The 26,915-nt window shown below is 42.7% G+C and overlaps 1 long non-coding RNA gene across 1 annotated transcript in view; it reads right to left on the minus strand.

Annotated features, from left to right (window-relative positions):
- Positions 1-18,968: 18,968 nt before the first annotated feature.
- The window catches only part of LOC311631947, a 270,208-nt gene continuing 262,261 nt past the window's right edge, over positions 18,969-26,915 (minus strand). The window contains exon 4 of the long non-coding RNA XR_014796672.1: positions 18,969-19,246. This is a non-coding gene — a long non-coding RNA (uncharacterized lncRNA). The remainder of the gene's footprint in view (positions 19,247-26,915) is intronic.

Here is a 26,915-nt window from a genome sequence, read left to right on the forward strand (position 1 = left end):
CATCCTCATCCAAAGCCCCCATTGCAGCAGCTCTATTCAGAGAGAACTAGACCTCCGATCCTCCACCTAGCCCATACTTGTGGGATATGCCAGACATGGTTGCCACCAATTCTGGACTTGAACATCTTTGAGCAGCTTCCTGGTAGAACAGGAATCCCATGCCAGGAGGGTCAAGCCAAGAAGAACAGGGGTCACCACATCTTCCAATGTCTACTTATAGAATAGGGTGTAACTCCTGGTGTAGTTGGGCATTCCCCCGCATACTAAACTCTTGTGGAGTGGAATAGTACTTCAGGCCAGCAAGAGAGGCAGGCCACTGCAGCTCTTCCTGAAAGGGAGTGACTCTGTTTGAAGCAAAGCATGGTAAATCCCTTGCCCATGCCTGGTCATATAGATCCATTGGTGGGAGCATGGTCTCATACATCAAAAAAAGTTACAGGTCTGATCCCTTGTCAGGGCACATACCTAGATTGTGGGTTCCATCCCCAGATCGGGGTGAGAGGGCATTCATTGGAGGCAATCAATTGATGTTTCTTTAGTTAAAAAATCAATAAAAATATATCCTCAGGTTAGGATTAAAAACAATTCCTTGCCTATAGTGTTGCCAAAAACATTGGGGATCTTGGTGGAGAGAAGTTAGGAGGATGCTCATGGTTCCACAGTATTGGCAGCAATGAGTAAAAACAAGTAGAGAAATCAGAAATTTAACAGAGAGAACCACGGAAAGAGACAACCAAGAAATGCCCTCCTGGGTTGGGAATGCTACACACAGTGATAGACTGCACCCAAGAGCAATCAGAACAGGACATGGGTCAGATTGGACACATTTCCCAACCTGCACACAAATCCATCACTGAGGGAGGCACTGGCACTAGGACAACTTCTAATGAAAACGGTGGCTGAACAATAAGCTACTCCAACCCAGGAGCAGCTCCTAACATGGTAGGCTTAAAAATGAAATCACATATGTCACTGGTAGTCTGAAACTATGTGTATGCCAAAAGCTGTACTCTCTCTGGAGTGAATGGAGAAGGAAAATCAAAGCTACTAGTCCCAGGATAAACAGGAAGCAAAAGTATAAATCCCTTCACCTATAAAAGTAGTCTTGATGCTACTTACTAGCCAGTGATGAAGGCAAAAATCTAATTGCCAATAGAATTTATGCATAACCTTTGACCAATAAGTGGCATATGCCAACTCATGATTGACCACTAAATAGCCAGGTTAAAAAGAAAAAAATAGAAAGATTGCACACTGGTGGGAAACAGACCTCACAGAGTTAGTTCAGCCAAATAACTGAACAAATAAATCAATGAAATGGAAAACAACAGCAGCGATATGAACCTCTGGGGGCAGGGACAGACCTGGAATCAATTCCAGAGCTTCCACAATATATTATCTCAAATGCCCAGTCTTCAACAAGAAAATTACAAGCTATTCAAAGAGCAGAAAAGTGTGACCTATACAACAGGGGAAGCAGGCACTGGTGACGATTTTGAAGGAACCCAGATGTTGAACTTAGCAAACAAAGATGTTAAGGCAGCCATTTATAAATATGTTCAAAGAAATAAAGAAGAGCATGTCTAGAGAATTAAACAGAGACATGAGGACAATGTCTCTCCCAATAAAGAATACTGATGAAAAAACAGGAATTATAAAAATGAGCCAAATAGAAAATTTGGAGTTGAAAATTATAATAATGGAAATAAAAAATTCACTAGAGGAGTTTAAAAGGAGATCTGGCAGAACAAAAAGATCAACAAATTTGAAGATAATCAACAGGGGCCACTCACTCTGAAAAAAACAGCAAAAAATAATAAAGAAAAATGAACAGTGCATCTGAGAAATGTAGGCCATCATTAATCACATCAGCATGTATAATGGAAGTACTAGAAGAAAAAGAGGCAGCAAAACATTTTAAAAATAGCTAAAAATGCCTCTAATTTAATGAACAGTTAATCCACCCATTCAATAAGTTCAGTAAATAGGATAAACACAAGAAGACCACATTCAGATACATAATCGTAAAACATTTGAAAGTCTAACATAAAGAGAACATCTTAAAAGCAGTGAAGGACAAATAATTCATCACATACAAGGAAACTCCAACAAATTGTCAGCCAAGAATCATCAAAACTCTTTTAAAGATGAAAGCAAAACAAATACATTTCTAGATGATGGACTAGGAAACTTTTCTGCTCTTTGAATAGCTTGTAATTTTCTTGTTGAAGACTGGGCATTTGAGATAATATATAAACAAAAGCTGAGAGAATGTGTTGATAGTAGACCTGCCTATCACTTAATAATAAGAAATTCTAAAGGAAGTTCTTTAGGCTGAAAAGAAGTGGTATCAGACAGTGATGTTAATTTACACACACACACACACACACACATACACACACAAACAAACAACTACAAAAAAAAACAAAAACAAAAAGAGAACAGTAATGGTAATTTTAAAAGACAACAGAGTGGTTTCTTGGAAGATGATGGACTAGGAAACTCCAGGAACCAGCCCTAACCCTGGGAAAAAAATACTATTGGAAAGGCATTAATAGTTGGAACCAACTCTTTGGGAAATCTGGAGTCTTAATAATGTAAGAGGCTGATAAATTTGGTGGATTTTACATTTTACAGAGAAGTTACCATCTTCCATCCCCCAGCCCTGCAGCAGATGGATATGGGGATGGCAGCCTATGTTCCTGCTGTACCGTGAAGCTGCCAGGTTGAGCAATGAGCTCCTTGTCCTCTGAGTATCAGGGAGTATATGTAGATCTGCCTGGAAGGTCACACTACCTTGCCCTTTGAGGGCACCATGAAACATCCATGATATAATTCCTCTGCAGTGAGAACTTACCTCTACAGATACAAAGAAGTGGCTTTGGAGAGTTCAATGAAAACACCATGCTGTGTTTCCAGTGTCAAAGAAGAACTAGCACAAAATCTCCAAAGTTTCCAGCAGTGATCCTAATTGCAATACAGTTTTCATTAATATTTAGTATGGAACTAAGGTACAACTGCCATCTTGACATGAAAATGCCAGTGATTCTGTACAACCCAGAAAACTAAAATGCTGTGGCACTTAAGCATTTCATACCCTAAATGGCTAAAGACATTTAATATAGTTCCCTGTTTATTTTTTATTTGAGTAAACCATCTACAGTCAGATCCTCTCATTTTCAGGAAGTCAATGAGAGTTTTATTAGAGATTAGCCTCATTATATCCTTTATAACTGTTTCCACACTCCCCCCTCCCTTGGTGTCCACTATGATGAGAATCTGACCTAAGTGTTACCCCAGATTCAACCACAGTAGAATCAGGCTGATTTTTTTTTTTAAAGAACTATCATATAGAGTAATCATTTTTATTTTATTTTTAATTTTTAATATATTTTTAATGATTTCAGAGAGGAAAGGAGAGGGAGGGAGAAATATCAGTGATGAAAGGGAACCATTGATCAGCTGCCTCCTGCACGCCCCCTACTGGGGATGGAGGCCACAATCGGGCACATGCCCTTGACTGGAATCAAACCTGGGACCCTTCAGTCTGCAGTCTGACACTCTATCTACTGGGCAAACCAGCTAGGGCTACAGTAATCATTTGTAGAAAAACAAATCAATTTTACAATAAACATACATTGAGCCAACTCTGCTCATGATATAAGCTATGATATGAAAGAAGATTCAGTATTTTGAAACCACAGGATTTTTTAGCAGGTGCTTTTGATTGCTGATGCCATGGGAGATTGAGATAAACATTTTGTTACTTTCAACTAGTTTGCTATGTCATTGCACTGGGCTCCCGAGTTAACCCATAGGGTTCAAATCTGGGCAACCAGAAACAGTTGCTATGCCCAGTGGAAGCCCGAGATTTGGGTTATGATAAGTTATTTTTTTTAACTGTTGACAATAGAGAAAGAAAATTACTGATGGAGTAGAAAGTTCTGCTTTCATGCCAAAGAGGTGAATGTTAAGATATGGATAAGTCTAAAATAGTTAAGGTGCTACCTAAAGTGATTTTGACTCATTATTTGACAGTATTCTCCAAAGAACTCTGTAAGTGAAGTTCTTAAATTCATTTTCTTGAAGGAAATTTTCTCTGACTTTAGGTTGCCTAATGAAGAGTAAGGAACCTCATTACAGGTGTACCTTGCTCAATTGCACTGTGCTTAATTGTGATTCATAGATACTGTGCTTTCTTACAAGTTGAAAGGTTTTGGCAATCCTGCATCAAGCAAGTTTATCAGTGCCTTTTTTCCCCAACAGTATTTGCTCATTTCGTGATAATTTTTGCAATATTGCAAACTTTTTCATTGTTATTATATATATACTAGAGGCCCAATGCATGAAATGTGTGCAAGAGTAGGCCTGCCTTCCCCCAGCTGCTGGCACCGGCTTCCCTCTGGCACCAGGACCTGGGCTTCCCTTGGAGCCCAGGGAAGGACTTCAGTCTAATTAGCGTATTATGCTTTTATTATTATAGATATAAAACACTAATATGCAAATAAACTGAACAATTGAACAACCGAACAAGCGAACAACCAGTGGCTATGACATGCACTGACCACCAGGGGGTGTGCGTGGAACATGGCAGGCATTAGCAGCAGGTGACAGAGCATGGAACATGGTGGGCATTGGCCACAGTGGGGTCGTAGAGAAGGTGAGCAGGGTGCTAGACCAAGGTGGGGAGCTGGTCACTGTCATCGGGATGAGCCTCTGATGGTTGCTGGAAATTCTTTGGTCCCATACACTGCAGACCTGTCTGGCATTAGCGCCTGCTGCTGGTGCCAGAGCCGCCATTTGCACCCACTGCCAGTGCCTGGTGCTGGCCCCAATCGCTTGGCACTGTCAGTGGGTGTGAATGGCGGCTGCCGGCCCCGATTGCCCCTCAGGGCTTCTCCACCTCCCCCTGCTCCTGAGGAGCAATCAGGGCCAGTGGCCACCTCTCATACCTGCTGCCAGAGATGGCCCCACTCGTACGCACAGCCAGCACCATAGCAGCCACTTGCACCTGCTGCTGGTGCCCGGGGCTGGTCCTGATCATTCAGCACCATCAGCAGGTGTGAGTGACAGCTACCGGCCCCAATTACCCCAATGTGCTTCTCCACCTCCCTCTGATTTTGAGGGGTGATCAGGGCAGCAGCCACTGCTCACACCCACTGATGGCACTAGCCCCACTCACACCTGCTGTTGGTGCCAGCCCCAATGACTCCGCACCATCAGCAGGTGCAAGAGGGGCCAGCGCCGTTAGCATGTGGGAGAGGCAGTGGCAGGAACAGGGCTGCTAGTAGAAAAGGGACCAAGGGGGCTGTAATGGGAGGGGCCAGATGGGGGCATGGAGGATGGGCCAAGACCTGCCCCTATGCCCAGTGTAGCCTCGCAGCCCACAGTTCCTTTTAAGGTGGACAAATTCATGCACTGAGCCTGTAGTATTTGTTATAATGATTTGTGATCAGTGGTCTTTGATGTTACTATTGTAATTGCTTTGGATTGCCACAAACTGTGCCCATATAAAGAGGGTGAACTTAGCCTATAAACTTTGTATGCGTTCTGACTGTTCCACTGACTGCTGTTCCCCCATCTCTCTCCCTGTCCCCAAGTCTCTCTATTCTTGAGTCACAGCAATATTGAAATTAGGCCAATTAATAACCCCACAATCACCTTTAAGTGTTCAAGTGAAAGGAAGAGTTGCATGTCTCTCACTTTAAAGTCAGCACATCTGTTTAGGACATGGTTTATTGAACATTTTGAGCCCACTGTTGAGACTTACTACTCAGAAAGAAAAGAGATTTTTTAAATATGACTGCTCATTGACAATGTACGTGGTCAGCCAAGAGCTCTGATGGAGATGTACAACGAGGTTAATATTGTTTCATGCCTGCTAACACAACTTCCATTTTGCAGCCTTTTAGATCAAGGTGTACTGTCATTTCAACTTTTAAGTTCTATTATTTAAGAAACATATTTAATAAGCTTATAGATGCCTTAAACAGAGATTCCTCTGGTGGATCTTGGCAATGTAAATTGAAACCTCTGGGAAGGGTTCCCCATTCTAGATGCCATTAAAAACATACATGATTTGTGGGAAAAGGCCAAAATATCCACATTAACAGGAATTGAGAATAAGTTTATTTCAATCTTTATGCGTGACTTTGAGGAGTTAAAGACTTGAGTGGAGGAAGTGACTGCAGATATGGTCAAAATAGCAAGAAAACTAGGCTCTCACAATAAAACTATTGGATCAGGAGTTGCTTCTTGTAGATGAGCAAAGAAAGTGTTTTCTTTAGATTGAGTCTGCTCCTGGTGAACATGCTGTGAGGACAGTTGAAATGACAACAAAGAATTTGGAATATTACATAAACTTAGTTGATAAAGCAGCTGCAGGGTTTGAGAAGATTGACTCCAACTTCTACTGTGGTTAAACCAGATATCACACAGTACCACCTGCTATAGAGAAATCGTTCAGGAAAGGGAAAGTTAACTGATGAGGCAAAATTCATTTTTGTCTTGTTTTAGCTATCCCAACCTTCAGCAACCACCCCCCATCAGTGAGCAGCCAGCGACATCTGGGCCAGAGCCTCCACCAGCAATAAGATTATGACTCACTAAGGGCTCAGATGATGGTGAGCATTTTTTTGTAATAACCGTTTTTAAATTTAATTATGTATGTATTTTAGACATAGTGCTATTGCACACTTAATAGTACAATGTAAACATAACATTTATATGCACTGGGAAACCAAATCATTCATGTGACTTACCCTGTTGCAATATTTGCTTTATTGTGGTGGTCTTGAACCAAACATGCAGTCGCTCTGAGGTATGCCTCTACTACTTAGAGAAGCAGAGAAAATGAAAGAGAGGGAGAATAGAAAGAAAAGGTAATCATCATAAATTTCAGTGCCATTATTCATAACATCACCACTTTAGACTTTTTCTATAGTGCTAATCACCTGCTTAAATGTGGCAGGTGCACCTGGTCAGCATGGCTCAGTGGTTGAGTGTTGACCTATGAACCAGGAGTCATGGTTCAATTCTTGATCAGGGCACATGCTGGGGTTGTGGGCTGATCCCCAGTGGGGAACGTGCAGGAGGCAGCCAATCAATAATTCTCTCTCATTATTGATATTTCTATTTCTCCCTTCCTCTCTAAAATCATTAAAAAGTACATTTTAAAAATCTGACAGGTACTATTCAAAAATGATAAAATAAGTTTACTTACATTTATGGGCAAAATATTTTCTCACAAACAATATCTATTCTTGCCTGCATCTACGTAGTTTGTTCTTGTAATTGGGTATTTTCAGTTTATGAATATTATATTAAAGTATAATACCATTCTTTTTTTCAATGATATGCATCAGCTTCCCACAATCCACTTGGCATAAACAAAGGGAAACAGAGTTGACTTTTTAAAAATCAATCTAAAAACACAATATATTTTGATTACAGCCTAATCTTATCTTGAGTTTTCCTTATTATACTGTAAGTCCTTTATCCCTCAGATCTCTATTCATTAATACATTAGGCCAAAACCCAGTAATGGAGTCCTGCCTCCATTGGAAAGTGCCAGAACTAGCTTTCCATGCTGCAGGTTACACTGACAATAGCTTTTGGGGAACAATACCATTTCTTCAACTGCTCGTTTTATCTGCTCAGCATTATCATCAACAAGTCCCCAAATTGGAGTGACTCCTGAGTGTGCACATTCCAGAAAATATATCATTGCATATTGTTTTGAACAATTGCCTTAAGAGCAAAAGCATTTAATCTTTACCCTTACCCCCCGGGCATTAACTATTTTATTCTTTCCAATAACCTTAAGGCATAGGCCATTGTAAAGAAAGTAGACATAGAAAAAAATTCCTAAAAAAAAAGGTTTTCCGTGGTAGCACGTTGCCAATGCCATGTTCTGATGGGAACAGATGATTTCATGATTCATCTCTTTTGATGGTCAGTTACACCCCAGCGTGGCTGATAAGATCAATAGTGCTCCTTAATTTGCTGGGGAATCTGAGGCTGAGTTGAAAGAGGAACAAAATTATTTCCTTCTCATTTCAGTTAACCCAATCAGCCACAGGCCTCCTACCAGGTGATGGGATTGGCAGGGCAGTGGTGGCAGGAGTCCCATTTGTCCTTCCAGGCAGGAAAATCATCCTTGGGTCTCAGAATAACACCTCTTATAACTAAAAAGGAACATAATTCACAGGTTCGATCAAAAACCCCTCTGAGTATCTGACAAAACAATGAATGGCATCTCTCTCTAAAACAAACAAAAAACTTCTTCCAATTAGAGCCCATTGATAAAACTTACCCCCATTATTTCAGGTGAGGCAACATAGACCAATGAAGTTAAATGCACAAGTTCACATAACTCCTAACCTGGTCCTCTTCAAATTACTCATTGCTGACCCTTGAGAGACTGAGGTAACTTCAGGTCTCCTTCATCTGCATTAGGAAATGACAGTACTTTGGTTATAAACATCCAGCAATATTTGTTGTCCTTCCATGTGCCAGACACTGTGTTATTCATGCTTCTTTCCCATAGCACAGATGTCAAAACCGAAGAAGAATCAAATGGCAGTCTTACCTGTTGAGAATATTGTTTTGTCTTTTATTTTCATCAGATGAAGGGAACAGACCTCGAAAGCCATTCTAATTCCACTAAAAACACTCATATTTCTCTGGTGCTCTGCAGACCCAGGCCAGTTCCCTAGCTGGTGTTGAAGGCCCATTCATACATGGGAACTTATGTCCAGACTTAACTTTCTAGGCCCCTTTGCTCAAAACAAACTATTTTGCACCAAATCATTGTAAAAACACCAATCAGCGCCATTGTTCATTCAAACAATTCTCACCCAGAAACATATTGTAGTTATATCCATCTTTCAAAGCCTGGGTTGTATCACCTTTCCTCCCTGAATCCTATCCCAATTACTTAACTTGAAATGTCCCTCTTTCTCTTCTAAATTCCTACAGCTCATATGGTTATGCCCAATTGGCGGCTAATAGTTGATGATCTTGTTTCATCTTTTTTCATGTGTATGTGACTTAGCACTGCTAATATACTTAAGTTTTTTGAGGACAGCTAGCATGCCTATAGTTTATTATATACCCTGCCTCACTTGATAGATTTGTTCAAATGAGGGCTGGTAGAAATGGCCACCCTTCAAAGAAATTCCAAATTATTTCTATTTTTAGTAGTTGCCTATTAACAGCAAGCCCATTCTATCCACATATTGAAATCCTTGAATCTGCCTTGATTGGGGATCTTTTCGCCAAGAATACTCTCATTTTTATTTTCTTCCAGAGTCCAGAAAACCTTGGAAGGCTGCCTTATGGGGTGATGGAATGAGAAACCAGACCAAACCAACCAGACATGGGTTCCTTCTATAAATGAACATTCCATAGCCCAAGACGGAGCATCTTTCCTTTCCACTGCTCAGCCCCTAAGTATCTCCTGGTTATAATTAAGAACTTCAAAGTCTTCCAAACACCCTTTTAGAAATGACTGCCCCAAATGCAAAATGATGTCCAGTTAGATGTAAATCATCACATAGCAGGGAGGAAGAGGCACAGAAAGCAGCCATCAGCACTTGAGCTGATCAGAAAGTCTAGTCTCTTGAGGATTTTCATTTTCTCATTTGTCATTCTGGACACTGAATTCTCAAGTGGCCAATTTGCTCCCTATTGGTAATCAACCAGTTACTTTTACTCTCATTCCCCTCTCTGGGGCTGTCAGACTCTTTGGAGCAATCCATCACCCACATGGGCTAACCCTTCTGTGGTGGGAAGTGGGGGAGAGAAGCTGTTACCCTGGAAAAGATAAGTAGAAAACTATTTCACCATGTATGTTTCATTTTTAAACAATGGTCTCCCCGATGATGTCAGTACAATAATGATACCGCTGGGTAAGAGTGGAACAATGAAAGCTTGAGGGGGGAGAGAAAATTAGGCAATGGAAATGGCCTCCTGCTGTGAAGTTTGTTCCTCTGAAATGACTTATTTTTCCATTGTCTTTACAACTCCCCAAAGGAGCATCATCTTATATTCATTATTTAAGTTTGCAAAGGAAACTCCTCTATGAAAAGTATAAACCCAGAAAGGAGAGCTTTAAATGTGTGTAACGCATTGGTGGTAATTCTAAGTAATTTCACCCACCAAAGCAGAGGAAGGGGACTTTGAAGGCTGTTTTGTTTGAGGCAGAAAAGTACATGGTTCTTCCACTGTTCCTGCCAGGCCTCCTGCCTTTTGGCATCTCACTCTGGTTTGCCTATTGTTCTCTCCTCCTCCCTCCAAGTTGCCATCTCTGTCTCTGGGGAATCATTTCCTAACATGGTGGGGGGGATTTCCATTTTTCTGAGTTCACCTAAGGTGCCATGGGAAGGTTGACCCCATCACTTTTTGCAAATAAAACTGCTGTCACTACATTTTATAATTACTGAGTGTCTAGTTTGAGCTTCTCTCAGGTTTCCCTCAGTCCCTCTGAAGAACCTAATATCAGCCCTGAAGGCTGTCTGTGTTCACCGCAGCCAAAAGTTTATGTTTCCAAAGTCCATGTTAAACCTTAGAAAGACATCAGTGAGACACACACTTTGGCACTTCCTTTGCTCAGAGAAAACTCTTTATTCCTTGGAAGGGAGCTGAGAGTTGAATTGCCCTTGTCATTGTGACCTTGGAGACTCTGAATTGAGGCAGCAACATGATCTGAACCTTGAAATGTTTATCTTCCTCCAGCGTTTTTCATCCTTTATGCTTCATATAAACATCCACATATGTAACTTCACTATTAGGTGTGTCTATCTCTAAGGAGAATTGAAAGCGACTGAGAAAGCACGTTTACACACCCCCTTATTGAGTTTGCTTGGTTTTCATCTGCTAATTCCCTCCACGCATGGCTGTGTTCACAACGGGTGATATCACCCAGCAGCTGTCTGGAACTAGAAACGAAAATGCTTGTAGAATTGCAGTCTCTTGTCTTACCTACTTAAGTCTGTCTCTTTTCCAAAATACCAAAACAATGAAAGAATGGTTGGCTTGCTTCGGGGAGAAATTATTCCTGTAATTTTAAATAAATTGTTTTACAACTTATTCTTCTAATGTTTTGTTGTAATTGTCCCTAATTCTAAATTTGCTTTCAAGAATCATTAACTATGATTATGTCAACATGAGCTCTTATATTTGGTATTTGGTGAAAGAGGAATACTGAGGTTGTAAAAATCAGTTTCCATCAATAATTTGTGAGCCGCTAAGGCATGGAAGAATTATCCTGTACCTGCCCAGTGTGCCTGGGTTGATCGGAATGAGAACTTAACACAATGAGCACAGACTTCTATGTCTCCTTCTACTTAATTAATTTGGTTACGTACTGATATCCCTATTATAGAGATAAGGTTTGTGTGCCCCATACTTTAAAAGAAAGGCCAATATTTAATAGATCAGAGGTTTGGAGCAAGGAAATGTTTATTGGTCAAAAAGGCCTAACTTGAGAAGCTGGGAGAACTAATTCTCAAGGTGATATCATTGTAATTAGCTAATCCTATAAAATAAAAGGGCAATATGCAAATTGACAGAACATCAGAATGACTGGTCACTATGATGCCCACTGGCCAGCAGGGGGCAGACTCTCAACGCCCAAGGAGTGAGGGCCTAAGACATCAGTTGGACATCCCCGAGAGCTCCTGGACTGAGGGACCCCACCGGGGCACGAATGTCATTCACCAGGCCTCTAGTTATTAATAATAGGAAAGGAGCAAAGGGAAGACCGGATATTACAGGCATGTTTCCTGCCAAATATTGGGAGATGGGGACTGGACAAAGGGAAGATAGACATGCCCAGTGAGGTTGGAATGACTAGAGAAAGTGACTGCTATCAATCACTCCTAGGGACAGAGATGGTTGGCCAGAATGGGCATGGCCATTGCAAGTATCTGAAGATTTGGGATACTTAATTCCCTTGTTAAGGTTAAAAACATTCAAACCTATAAAGAATTTTTGTGAGTTTATTTGAGCCAAACTATCAACAATTGCTGGGAAACAGAATCTCAACATATTGAAATAGTGCTCTGAACTGGTGGTGATCTCCCTTCCTCCAATTGATGGACAGATGTAAATCCCACCTGTGGCCAGACATTCCTGAGCTCTGAACCACCAATCAGCACCTGCCAAATACCCTAAGCCCCCATTCCTAAGTCCCTAGGTCCCTAATCACCAATCAGCATCTGCTGAGTGCCCTAAGCCCTACCCCCTATCCTTAAAGGTGCTTGTAGCCCCAGCTCTCGTTCTCTTAGTGGTAGCAGCCGGCAGGGGTACTCTTCCCTCCAATAAAGCCTGTGTGTGTCTTGCCATCCTGGTCTCAGGCTACCTTCTCTATTTAAACCATCAGGTGGTTTTATACCTTACAATTAAAGGAGGAGACATAAGTGGGTTACATGAAATCTCTTGGTGATAGATTAGGGAGGTGAGAGAAAAGCGGGGGGGCGGGGGGGGGAGAAGACCTCTGGGATTGGATAAGAGGTAAAATAATAGACATATACTTCTTTTAGGTTTGTACAGGATAGTTAAGATTCAATAATTAACATGATAATAAAAATAAAAGAATTGTGGTCTCTGTCCTGGCACCTGGCATTTGGTTGGGAAGTTACACGTTATCATGACTTTCAACTATGATAGTACGTTATCTTAGATGCAACAAGATAATAGGCTCAGGAAAATTCAAAATTGATCTTTGTCAGGGAAGATACTGGCCTAAGACAAGACCATTCACTGTAAACTTCTTTTTAATTAAAGGTTTTAATGTCAGTTCGTCCTTTGTGGTTACTTTAGGTCTCTCAGTTTGGGAGGCTGCCACACAGGCCTTCCCTGAGTTAGTCAAGTTAGCATGTGGCCCTTTTTCGTCCACACCCTGAACAAAGAAGTTTGCTCTCTTGTGCTCTTAGTTACTCTTGGCACACTTGGCTCATGGCTAATGCTTGGCTTCCTGGCATTCTCCTGTGTGGCTCACAGCCATGCAGACCTCCCACTTCTCCCCCCCCACCCCCACCCCAGCTCCACCCCCCAACATACACACAATGGACTAATGGACTGCAACTAGCCTGACGCTGTACTGGACTGTCTCCAACATGGAAAGAAAACACTGGACACTGGCTCTGCTTCTAGCTTTACTGAAACCCCAGCTATATTTCTTCTATAACTGGACTAAATGAAATGGGATTTTAAAATCCATGCAAGTAAAAAGCACTCATTCTCCTGTGTGAGTTTTGGAAAATTCCTTTTCTCCGAATATTTCACAGTAGCACCCAGTGGGGAAGAAGACTCCCATTTCTTCTGATAGCAAAGGTAGGATGGGTGAGGCAAATAGATGGGTTGGGACTGTAGATATCCTGGCAATTTAAAGAGAGTGTCTTAGAAAAAGAGGTAAATTTCTAAATCCCTTTGTTCCTGGTCAACTGCCATTAATCTGAGCAGGTTCTGGAATCACTACATTTGGTGCTTATTTTCTCACATCTTCTCTGAGAAAGGGACTGCTCCAGCCTCAAGCAGAATTCCTCCAGTTAATCAGTATATCTATAGCAGGAGCTGGTTGCCTGAAGGCCAACAGAAAGAGGAAGCATTTCACTGTTATATCCCTTAGTCCTACTTCAGGAAAACAGCTGGTCTGACCCTCTTATCATCACCAACAATAGCTTTATCACTAAAATTTTTACTTCTGAGAGAAATTTACTTTCCTACATGTTCTTCCACCCTCTTCTCTTAAGTCTATATCATCATCACAATATCCCGATTCTCCATCTTTTCCCCCATTTTGAGCATTGTGTTAACTCTATTTATTCCCAAAGAAGAGCACTTTTGGAAGAGCTAGACAGCCTCCAGCCAAAGTGTTCCTAAAATCCACAGACCACCACTGGCTCACAATGGGGATGTAGGAAATGTGTAGACATTTCATACCACTCCATAGGTTTTCAAAAAACACCTACCGGTAGATCAAGAAGCAGCAGTTATAAACTTTATAGCCATTTGACAGAATCTATGTATATAAAAGGCTAATATGCTAAGTATCCATCCTACCAGTAGCTATGACATGCACTGACCACCAGGGGGCAGACACTCAATGCAGGAGCTGATGAGCTGCAGTGACTTGGCAGCAGTGGTTCTTGGGTGATACACCCCAAAACCAGAGAGAAGGGAGCCTGATTCCTTGAAGGGCTGTACGATTCCACCATTGGGTGTGGGTTATGTTGTTGCTGGGGCACCATCGGCCCTGAATCTGCACACTTGCATTTGTGTTCCATACCCTGTATGACAACAACTTTGCAGAGCGCCCTCTCGCACTCTGGGACCCCTGGATGTCAGAGAGCCAGTTTCAGCCTGATCCCCTCAGGCCAGGCTGAGGGACCCCACCTGCTGGAGGGATCCTGCTCACTTCGCAGACATCCTTCGAGCCAAGGTGCCACACCAGGTTTGGCTGGCCAGGGAGGGACCACAAGAGATTGGCTTCTGGCCCGTCTCACCCAGTCCCACCCCACTGGCCACCTTCTAATTAGTTTCCTTTCATTGAGCACAACTCCATGCACTAGATCACTAGTAATGTAATAAAAACTAGGGCTTGTATTTTGCCTGTCTCTTTATTCAATTTTTAGCCCTTTTCTTTTTATTGTATTTTTAAGACTATATTAACAGGTAAATGATTAGAATTAAAGCAATACAACTGGTCCTTCACTTCTGATCATCTGAGAGGAACCAATCTAGATGACCTAAGACCCTTATCAGATTTTGTGCTTGACTATTTGTAGCTGCTAACTGGGCATTCCTGTGAGAACTGATCTTCCACGTGAGGCCCAGCTTTCCCTAAACAGGTAGGAAAACATGTCTACCCAAGCTCGCTCACCAGACTTTGTCTCCCACTCCCAAAGCACCTTTCCTTAGGATTAGAGTTAACACAATGTGTCTCTTTGGGGCCCCAGTCTTGCAAATGTCAGCGAGGCATGAATGCAGTAGGAAAAGCTTCCCTGTTGGAGCCCAACATCTTGTGTGAAGAGTACAGCAGGCTCTACATACACCATAGAAATTATTTCCTGTTTCTAATATAGAAGTTGACACGCAGAACTGGACTTTTCCTCCTCTTGTGCCAAGAAGTCTGTGGATGTCAAATTTTCCTGTTATGAATGGGTACAAGCTGTGATGTTGCCTTTCAAGGACTTCCACTGGCCAGAAGAGGAAAAGCACGAACCAAATCCCCTCAGAGAGAAAGTGCCTATTCACACAGTGGTAGGTCTTGAGCATGGAAGCTGCCTCCTTCCTCCCAGGAACAGCCTGGTTTCTTGCTTACTATTTGAGTTAGGATGTATGAATTAGCACGACAGGAAGGCTTGGCAGAAACAGCATTTGGCATATTCACACTTATCCCATGAGCACTTGCGGAAAGAATTAGCTATGTGCATTTTCCTGGAAGACAGCATTTCCCTGGTTCATTGATTGTAGCTTTAATTTACAACAAATGCCTTGAAAATGGGATATGTGTGACATTGTAAGCCTTCTATAAATTCTAATAACAAATGACCCAAGGCTCATTCTCAATTTTTTTCCATTGCTTCAGAAATTGGAATGGAAGACATAATACACAGAACCATATAGCTAGAAGGGCCCTTACAGATGAGCCAGCAAACCCCACTCCCATTTTATAAATGCTAAAATTGAAATCCAGAGAAGGCATGTGACTTCTCATCTTGCCAAATATGAGATTCAAAAAACACAGATTAGATTTTAGGGTTTTATGTTTTAATTTTTTTTTGTGTGTGTGTAAACTATCGAAGAAAGTAAAATAGATGTACAAAGAAGTTACAAACCATAACTGTAAAACTCAACAAGTTTTTATAAACTAACCATTCCCTTAACTGGCTCATAGAGCAAGAAGCTGAACATCTCTGGCACTCCCCAAAGTCTCCACAATGCACCCTGTATACTGCTACCGGCCAAGAGTAGTGGTTACCCTGCCTTCTAGTGTGGTATGTTGTATGTGCCTGTCATTGAATGTCATAGAAATGGAATTATGCAGGAGGTGGTTCATTCAACACTATATTGGAGAGATTCATCAACATTGTTGCATATGGTTTTAATACATTGATTTTTATTGCCATACAGTATTCTTTTGTGTGAGGATAGCACATTTAGGTGGTTTTCATTTGGGTGCTGCTCTTAATAGTGATGTTAAGACCATTCCCATGTATGTCTTTTGGTGAATATATGTGTAATTGGTGGGGATTAACTCATACTTTGTGCCTAATGATGCTCCCAAGAAATGTTAATGGAAGGAAGGGTCAGCCTCTGTGCGAGTCTGTGCTGTGCAGGGCTGTCACTGCACCTCTGTCTGTGCCAACCATCCAACGGGAACCCTTTAGGGATTACGGCAACCATAGCAGTGATTTATGGTCTGGTCTGTTTGCAAGGATTCTCAGAAGTCAAAGTAAATAGTCACTTTCTGTTTTATTAATATTAAAATGTGTTTTGAAATTTGCTTTTACTTTTAATTACACAAATTATATATAAGTACATTCTTATTCTATAAACATACTTAACAAAACAATCATGGCTGCAAGGACATTTGTCTGCTTTCTTGATCACAAAGCAGCATCAGTGCCTGGCACAGAATGTTCTACCAGTGTTTCCCAAACTTTTGACATATGTTTACCCCTTCTATAATTTTCGTAATGCTGAGTACCCCTCATACTCATGAGAACGTAGAATTAGGCGCAGCTAAGCACGGTGCAGTGCATCTCCCCACCAAACTCCGGTGCAACGCGCACCCCCACCAAACTCTTCCCGTACCCCTGAAGGTACGCGTACCACACTTTGGAAAACACTGTATCTAGACAATACTTGCTGAGTGAATGAATGTCCGGTGGTACACATGACCACTGGGTCATCCCTGGAGCTTCCCCAGAGCTAATCTCACTTCTGAGTTTATGTTTTTCCATTTCTTTCTATACATTGTGTCTATGTATCAGGGTGAGGGGGGTGTTAATAGCATTGGATGATACCATGTTTGGGTTTTTACCTGAAGCATTTTTATTATCAGTGCATAGCTACTTTTTTATGAGCTACCAGTATAACATTCCATGGTATGGATGTATAACATTTCAGCTATCTCTAGTTTTTTGATAGCAAAATGATGGTGCAATGAACATTCTCATGAATATGTATAAACATTTCTTAATGGTAGATACCAAAAAGGAATTGCTGGCTCACAGGGGGTGTCCATTTTTAATACTTCCAAAATGACTGTTCCAATGCATATTTTCATCAGCAGAAAATACCTGTTTCTCCTTATTGTTGCTATGATTGATATTATCCAAGTTAGAAATTTTTGACAAATTAATATGTGAAAAATGTCATTTAATTTGCATTTTCATCCCTATTCCTGGAGTTGGGCATCTTTTCATATATCTGTTGATTAGGTTTGGGTTTGAGTCAAGCCTGCTGCGAAGAGCATGTGTATAGTCGTAAATCACTTAGTGGGTGGCTGAGGCCTGCCAACCCCTATCAGGGCTGCTTCTTACTGCAGTGTTGCTTTTTATGCTGATCTCAAGGCTGTCCGAATCCTAGACAATCCCAGGTGTGTCTTCACCCAAATGCTGAGTGCAAAAGAAGAGATTTAAATAAATCTTCAGCATCCCACAGGCTGACGAGGAATCTTGGCCAGTCCACTGTACCGGTATGAGGTACAAGGGCTTGGAGACTGGATTTTCCAGTTAATTATCTTAGTGCTTTTTCTTTATAGATGAGAGCTGGGGGGGGGGGGGGGGGGATCAAGTTCTTCTATCAGGCTTATATATCTTTGCCACCAAAATGGAGTCTGAATTCTGAAAAGTGCTGTACGGGGTGTGATATTTCAACTACACCTGCAGTGAGCTTATTTATATTCCTGCATGTGGGCTCATTACCCATTCAGTTCCTGACAAGCATTAAGAGCAGATGTTCTGGAGGCAAATTGTTCAAATGCTGGTCTTTGGTGGCTTAAATGGTGGTGCAGCTCTGGCTGGATGCCTCATTTCATTGGAGCATCGTCCTATTCACCAAAAGGTTGTGGGTTCAATTCCCAGTCAGGGTGCACATGGGAGGCAACCAATTGATGGTTCTCGCTCACATAAATATTTCTCTCTCTTTCTCTCCCTCTCTCTCTCTCTCTCTAAAATCAATAAAACATATCCTCGGGTGAGGAATATTTTATTTTAAGCTGGTGCATGTTTCTGAAGCTCACTTTCTCTGTTTTACTAGTATTTGCAACAATAAAAGAGAACAAATAATAAAATCCACTTTGTATAATTATCAAGAGGATTAATTGATCAGTAAATGTAGGGTGCATAGCACAGAGCCTGGCATATATTAAGTATTCATTAAAGGTTGTTGTTCTTGTTGTTATTATCAGTATGGTTAGTTTTGACTGATTCATACATAGAGCAAGGTTTAAATTAGAGCTTAGTTCTTTTCTGCTCTTATGCTGGGGAAGAAGATCACATCCATTTACTGCTATCACACCCTGCACACCCATTTACTGCTATCCCCTCACATTGGGTAGAAGTCACATGGGCCTCTGATGTTGACTTTATACCCAGCTTTTTGCAAGATTTAGTCCAGCGCTTGCAAATGAGGAACATTTAACAAATAGACCCACCAGACCACTAAATTCTAAGTGAATTCTTACCCAAAGCATGAATTGATTCAAGTGTGCTCAGACCTTGGCCTCAAGAGCCCTTGGCTGACATTTCTGTTTGAAACCTGACACCTTGCCAGAAAGTTTCTTCAGTTTGAATAAAATGAAAAGAAGGACTTAATTCCAATAACAGATGGACCCAGCAGGGCCAGCAGTTGATTCGGATTTTTTTTTTCTTTCTCCTACAAGAACTCTGCCTTATAGGCTGTGACTCAAGACTGCTTTACATATGCCTAGCATTCAGGAGAGAGTAACCAGAGGCTCACAGGAGATTTGGGTGAAATGAAATCACACCCCAGCTGCTTTTTTTCCTCAGCTTCCTCAAAATTCCCATTCTTTGAGGTCCAGCCACTTTTGGTTTTGGTGATGAGACTGATTGAATGTCAAGGCATATGCTGGGGTATCATTTGAGAAAAGCTGGAATGCACTTAACACACTTACTCCAGACCGGGTCTTCCATGTGGAACTCCTTCCTTGTGAATTCTAATGAAGTAAGATGCATCCTTGATTAGAATAGTCTTTCAAAGCACAGTGTTCCTGGGGAAAAGACATTAGGCTATTGTTATTCCATCAGTTCTTTATTTTTTTTATTCATTTCCACATATTTGTGAGTGCTTACCAGGTGCCTGGGACTGCTGTGAACCAAAGGGATCATGGTTAGCAAGGCAGACATAGTCTTCTTGGTCCTTATGCCGCACATAGCTCAGTCAGGGGGAGATGGATATTGGACAGAAAAACACATCACAGTGTAATGAATGTGATGAAGTCTCCAGGAAGAGCCTTGGGGGATGAAGGGTTGGCCTTGACTCTGCATGACCTGGATCATCTCTTGCTCTGTGTGGGCCCACAGTGTCATGGGAGGCCTTCTTGGATGCTGCTCTGAGTGAGAATTTTACCTTCTGTGAGGTACCAGGACATGCAACCAACTCAGAGCTCAGAGTAACCCACTAAGGTCTCATTACAGTGTCCCTCTTAGAGTCTCTGACACAGAAGCACATTGTAGATGAGACTGAGATAGTGTATGTGGTGAAACAGTGCGATTGATACTACAGGAACTGTCAGCAAGGAAGTAAGACAATCCCATCCCCCAGATTTCTGGCTTAAAACCCACAGGAACCAGCTCTATCCAACATGGTGACCAATTTCACTTTATGGTAACCCCAGGCTCATTATGTGCACACTGCAATACATAAGCATGCTGAAAAACACACCCCACACCCCACAAACAGAAAGCCCACATAAGGACACAAAGTGGCCAATGGAGCTCTTCCAAGAAATCTCTACTATTTACTTACTAGAAAAATCCTGAACATTCCTCCTCCTTATCAAATGCCTTACCCCTGATTAAAGGAACCTCAATAAAGGAAGAAAGTGTCACTAAAAGGGGACTGCTTGGTCTATGGTATAGCATACTCTCTGTCCCACTTCTTCACTAATAACTCATTTTCATTTTAGACTCTGTGTTGTCTCATCTTTGAATTCTTTCCTGTGTGAAGCCAAGAACCCACACTATGTCCCCAGACATCCAGAACGCCTGCATCAAGCCACCTTGCAATGAAGCTTTTCCGCACATTTCATCCTGAAATAATCTAAGTTGAGATAAAGAGAGAGAAGGGGGAAAGGAGGAAGAGAGAGAGACAGAGAGGCAGAGAAAGGACCCAGAATAAACAGAGACAGGTAGATGTGATCATACTGTTAGTCTTCTGAATGAATCTGGTACTAAACATTCATCCCTTGTCACGATAGAAACATAAGAATTTGGCTCAGGGCACCTGGGCTTGAGTTATACTCTTGTCATTCACCATTTCTGACCTTGGAACGTCATTGAACTTCTATTGCCTCAGTTTTCTCATTTGGAAAAAAGGGTTTAAATCACCACAGTCCATTAACTGGATTGTTTTGTCACTGGAATGAGATTGAACAAGTCAGTACTTTCAGAACATAAAAATGTTAATGAATACTAGTTGCCATTGTTATATATTAATATTCAATATATGTATGTACAGTGGGTACAAAGGGCAGAATCTATGCTTTGGGATTGTCTAGGGATCAAAGGGTAGACTGAGGATGTAAAACTCTGGACTGAGCAGAAAAAAGATTCTTCCTCTTCTTCCTTATTATCTCCAAAGTATATTTCCAAGGTGCTCCTAACTTTTCCAAGTACTTACACATCAGTCATTTTACATTCATGCCTTTTAAGAGGCCCACTTCTTTCGCTCACAGACTTCTAAGTGGATGCCATTTGACATGACTGCATTGTTGCCCTTAATAGACAAATACATTACAGGCTGGAGAGATCTGTATTGTGCAAGTAATGTCCTCTTAGCATTGAGATCCTAATCTCCATTGGAAAGAGAAACTGCAGTGTGAGGAGATTAGGTAATACTTGGGGGAGATCATTCATGAAAGCCACACTTGCCAAGTCAAGAACAAGACTGTCAAGTCTATGAATGGTTCCTTCAGAAGCACCCTGGAAAGATGCTTAGCCTCTTACCTCTAGTGGCTGGGGTGCCACTTTCCTATGTGAAAAAGCAGCCCCAGGGAAGCTTCCAGAAACCACGTGTGTTATGACATTTGCCAGTGGTCTATCTCTTCAGGAATTGCTTCTCCACATCTGTTTGCTCTAACTATTAAAGAAGTAGATTTCAAAATCATGTGTGGAAACAGGAGGACATTCGAGGGAGCTGCTACATGGAGGGAACACCATTGGTCAATTGTGTCACCTCCAGTTGTGAACACCCAACCCCAGCAGGAGAGCAGCCTTGCCCCTGAGGTAGTGACCAGGGGGGCACTCAATGCTGTGCCTCCCTGCCCAAGCCCCCAAGTTCCCCACTACTCATCAGCATGGTGGTGGTCAGAGAGCAGGGGATTTGGAGTTCAAGGAGTCAAGCTGAAATCCCAGCCCCATCATTTATTAACTGAATAATTTTGAACAATATTCTTATCCTTTCTGGGCCTCAGTTTCCTCATTTGAAAAACAAAGTTGCTATTGTGATAGAGTCATCAAGGAAATTCAGTGGGAATTTGTGGATATAGTGCTTAGCACAGTACCTGATCCATAGCAGGTACTTAATTGGTAGTGGTTGTACTCACTTATTCATTCGTGTTAGGGAAGCAGAATGAACATAGTATAATTTAGACCTTCTTAAAGTCTTTCCTTCTTTCCCCATGTGACTTAATCACTGAGGCCTTCCTGATCACCTATGTAAAACTGCAAACCTGTATCACAGACTCTTCCCCCTGCCCTTACATAGTTCCAGCCCATACCCCATCCTTTTGGCATTGCCCTGTTTTTTTCACTATCACTTCCTAGCAAATCACATGATTTACTTAGTGTTTAGAATTGTTATTTATGGTTTGTCTCCTCCTAACAGCATCTACATTTATAAAGCATGGACTTTTGTAATATATTCTTTGCCACTAGAAAACAAACATGACACATATTAGTGCTCAATACATATTTGTTGAATGAATTAAGGCTGTGGAATCATCTGGTTGGGCTGCTGCCAGTGCTAGTCTTTTCTTGTGCTGGTGTTTGTGACCTTAGCAAATTAATCCCAGCCTCAGTTTTCTCCTCTGTAGGTTACTGACAATGCTGATTAGGAATGCTCAGGTAAAAGGAATTAAATGAGATTATGTCTGTAAAGCACATGATGTAGCATCCAAGGCACAGTAACTTCTAACTACTAGTAAATGAAAGCTATTAGAAAATTTGAAAAGCTCTTGATGTCTATGCTAATGTAGAGAGGGAAGGCATCACCCAGAATCATTCCCAGAAACATCTACCCCTAGACTTGTTCTGAATTCCCTTCCCCAAGAATGTGAATTTAACCTCCACTCTGAGCCCCACCAGTTGCCAACTTCCCCCCATATCACAGCATGGTGGCCAGTGAGGAAATCCAGATATCATCACCTGGATTTGGCCCCATCATGTGTATGTTTGACTGGTTCTGGGATCAAGACAATGAATGTTGCTTCCACAAACCTGTCACTAGCTACTGTAGGAGCCAAAGCTATAGTTACTGCCCTCAAAGAGTTTATGGTCTAAAACATTCTCAAGAGAGAACCAAGGAACACCATGTGAATACTCATTATAGTCTGAAAATGTGTGTGTCTGTGCACATGGATTGCATCAGTGGAGGCTGGGAGTATGGAAGAACCAGTTGGGTTTCCAGCATATGTTTGTGGGCAAAGGCAGCCTGCCACTTTTTCCTAGCTTCCCTCAACCCAGTATGAAACCTTACAAACTGAAAGCAACTGCATAGGATGGTCTGAACATAATTCCCAATTAAAAGCAGGTCATAGCAAGTAGTTAAGTCCTAGGCCTGTAGCTTCCTTGACAATGGCCACTCTTTAGCTTAAGTGAGCCTGTCTGTTGTCTTTCTGCATCTAAGGCAACAGACCTTTGGAACGTCAGGATAATTTCTATTTTCCGGACTCCTCAGGGCACAACCACAGCACCAGAGCAGAGACCACAGAGCCCTCATTGTTACCTTGCTCCCCGAACACCATCTCTGTGTGCTGAACTGTGAATTAGTAACTCTTGTACCCACCAGTGGAAAAGAATTAGTGCCTCTCCGTTTTACTTTTATCCAATCCCAGAGACTTCCCTGCTCTGCATTCTCTCACCCCCTTAATTTACCACCAGTGGAGTCCATGTAATCCTCCTATGGCTCTTCATTTGATTCTAATCCTATATAATAGAAGCCTAATATGCTAAGTGTCCAGTTTTTCAGTCATCTGTTCAACCAATCAAAGCATAATATGCTAAGGCCTCTCAACTACTGACTATGATGTGCACTAACCACCAGGGGGCAGGTGCTCTGACCGGTAGGCTAGCTTGTTGCTGGGGTCCAGACAATCAGGGCTGACTGAGATGGGCCAGACATGCCCTGGAGCCCTTCCACTGCCCCTCCCTGGCTGGCCAACCTCCTGCATCCCTCCCTGGCATCTATCATGCACCAGTCAAGTCCCTCAGCTTGGCCTGCACCCTCTCGAAATCTGGGATCCCTTGGGGGATGTCAGAGAGCTGGTTTCGGCCTGATCCTGCAGGCCAGGCCAAAGGACCCTACTGGTGCACGAATTTGTGCACTGGGCCTCTAGTGTCTAAAATAAACTGCTAAACTGTCATTGTCAGGGACATTTTCTCAATCCATTCAGGTTTTTGCTTCCTGACAACTGTCAGTTTGGCTCAAATAAACTCATAAAAATTTCTTTACAGGTTTGCATGGTTCTTATGTCAACATTTATAACAGCCAATATTTGATGCATGTTTACTACATGCCAGATGCTTCATAACTATCAGTCATTTATCACATAGCTGCTTGTTTGTTCTGCAAAGTCTTTGACTGTTAGGTGCATATGGGCACTGTGGCTGCAGCAGCAAACAGGACAGATCAGTCCTTTCTCATGAAACTTAAATGCTGATGGCAGACACTGGAATCATTCCACATATAGTTAATCATTATCGATTATGTATTTGTTCACTCAAAACCCACCTATTAAACCTATTACGGGATGGTCGGTGTTATAAAGGAGAAGTTCGGGGTGCTCTGGGGTCAGTGTGTCTGAGAGGGACACGTGGGGAAGCTCAGCCTGGACTCCCACAGAGAGACTTGAACCGCACACGTGAAGGAGGGAGAGTTCGTAGCTGGGTCCCTTTTTGTGGACGAAGTATCTGAGGCTCAGGTCACAGTACTTGTCCAAACAACCACAGTGCATACGTGATGGACCCCAGATTTGAACCCCAGGTTTCCTAGCTCCCCTGTGGGGAGGCCTTCCACCAGGATAGTGGTGTTCATAGACTGGGACGCATGTCAAAACGGCCCAGGCTTTTTCAACATCTTTGGTGTGCTGAGTTCCACCAAAGATCCCAACTCAGTGGTCCCGGCTGAGCCAGGGGGTGAGGGGCGGTGAGAGCCAGTGCAGAAAGCGGCCGGGTGTGCTGTGGCTCTGCGGCAGGGAAAGCTGCCTTCATGCCCTCAGGTAGCACTAGCACCCTGCCCCTGCAGAGTCAGGGGTCTCCTCCCGCCCTGTCTTGCGTGGGGCTGTGGCTGTCAGCACTCCAGCCTCGCTGACATCACCTGGAGCGCTTTACATTCTTCCTGTGTCCGCCTCCTCACAACAGCACCAGAATCGCTGCTGAGGAAAGGCCCCAGACAGGTATTTACTAGAAGCTTCCATGTGATTTAGCTTAGTTAATCTCAAAGGTCCCTTCTGATTTAGAACCTTCCACCTCCGTGAAGTCCTTCATCCCCTCTTTCCTAGGATTGAGGTGGTGCGGAAGGCTGCCTAGGGATGGGGGGGTGGGGTCAGGGGGGCTGGCAAGGAGGGGATGATGCATTGCCAAGATTTGCTGCTCTGCTCTGGCGGCGTCTCTGTGAACATACTGACTTTTTTCCTGACTTGATTTATGTGGCGTTTGGAAAGCAGCCCCCAGAACTGGCAGTTCTCCCCTCAGCGCTATTAACATAAATATGAGCACGGGGCCTTCAGCTCCTGCTTCTCTGTGTAAATGAGGCTTAAGGGGCCCTGAGCCCAGCTGAGAAGAAACCAGAGGAGAGAAGTGTCCTCAGAGGCACAGAATGAAAGGGGAAAGGACACGTTGCTAAGAGACAGTGTCAAGCTGGGCCAGGGATTAGCAGCCGGTATCAAAGCCAGAGCTTCCCACTGCCTGTCCTCCAGCAGGGCCTTTCCTGGGGCAGAATGAGAGATTATTAAAGCAGCTCCCTTCCAATCGGGAGGACCAGGCCCCTTCCTTCTTGGTAGGAAGAAAATATTGGGTGGGAATCAAGTGATTTAAATAAACATGTTAGGGGGTCAAGTGACACTAGATTGTGCTGTGGGGCTTCTCAGAGTCCAAGAGCAGGTAGATTTGGAGACTCCCTGGGAGGTAGGCAGTCGCAGTGCCAGCGAAAATGTTTACCACCTTTCATTTTGAGGGAGCAGTGCTTTCATAAAGGGTCTGAGAAACTGGTATACTGAACTACTGTGGGAGCACCTGATGTTCTATGCCAAGAGTTTTACATGGATTCTTTCTTTTCATCTAAGCAACACTGCTGAGTTGGGTATTTTGTTTCCTTCTTTGTGCAGGTAAAGAAATTAAGAGGTAAAGTACTTGCCCAAGATGACACAGGTGGTGGGAACTAGAAGGAACCTGGGCTCTGGAGTTAAAATCATCTGGATCCACAGCCTGTTTCTGCCATTTGTTGGGTGGACACTTTTTGACAAATGAATTAAGATCGCTGAGCCTTAGTTTCCTTATTTGCAAATTGGGAAGTATAAACCACAGCTTTGCAGAGATTACAAATAATCTTTGTATAGTGCTTAGTAGGTGTCCCATAGATGGCTACAGATATCATCATCATCATCATCTAATATTTAACTAGAGGTCTGGTGCATGAAATTTGTGAATGGTAGGGGGAGAGGCAGTTCCTCAGCCAAGCCTACACCCTCTCACAATCTGGGACCCCTTGGGGGACGTCTGACTGCCCAATCCCATGTGGGATTGGACCTAAACTGGTAGTTGGACATTCCTCTCTCAATCTGAGACTGCTGGCTCCTAACCGCTCGCCTGCCTGCCTGCCTGCCTGCCTGATAACCCCTAACCACTCATCCTACCTGCCTGGTTGCCCCTGACCACCTTTGCCTCAACCCCTGTTGCCATGACTTTGTCCTGAAGGATGCCCAGAATGACTTCCAGAAGTCATTTGGCTGTCTAGTCCAATTAGCATATTACGCTTTTATTATTGTAGATGTTAGAAAAAGGAGTTTATTAGTGGTGTCCAGAAAAGTATATGTGTTTTGGTCAAAGCCCAGCCACAGGTCAGTAAATGGTAAAACTCTCCTAGAAAATGGGAAGTCCTCTTGCTGGTCTTCAGGTTAAACTTACTTATTCCTAATTGCCAGCAGGCAGAGATCTTCCTACTGAGTTCATAAAGAGGGAGGAGGCACATTTGGGGGCCTTGAGGGTGAGTACTTCTGGGGAACAGGGGCTAGGGGAAAGTTCCATTTGTCTGGCCATCAGAATTTCTGAGGTGCTTCTGGAATCAGGTTCCTAAGTCCAGGCCTGTAGATTCTCAGTCCACAGGACTGTGAGGCCCCTGCAACGATGTACCATAGGGACCTTCCAGCTGATTCTGATGATCTCAATCTGCCATGAAAGCTGAAGGGACACCACCACCCTCCACCCCCACTGATAAGTTAC

The sequence above is a fragment of the Pipistrellus hanaki genome (assembly GCF_964339955.1).
Source record: "Pipistrellus hanaki genome assembly, chromosome: 13".
In the NCBI taxonomy this organism is placed as follows: domain Eukaryota; kingdom Metazoa; phylum Chordata; class Mammalia; order Chiroptera; family Vespertilionidae; genus Pipistrellus; species Pipistrellus hanaki.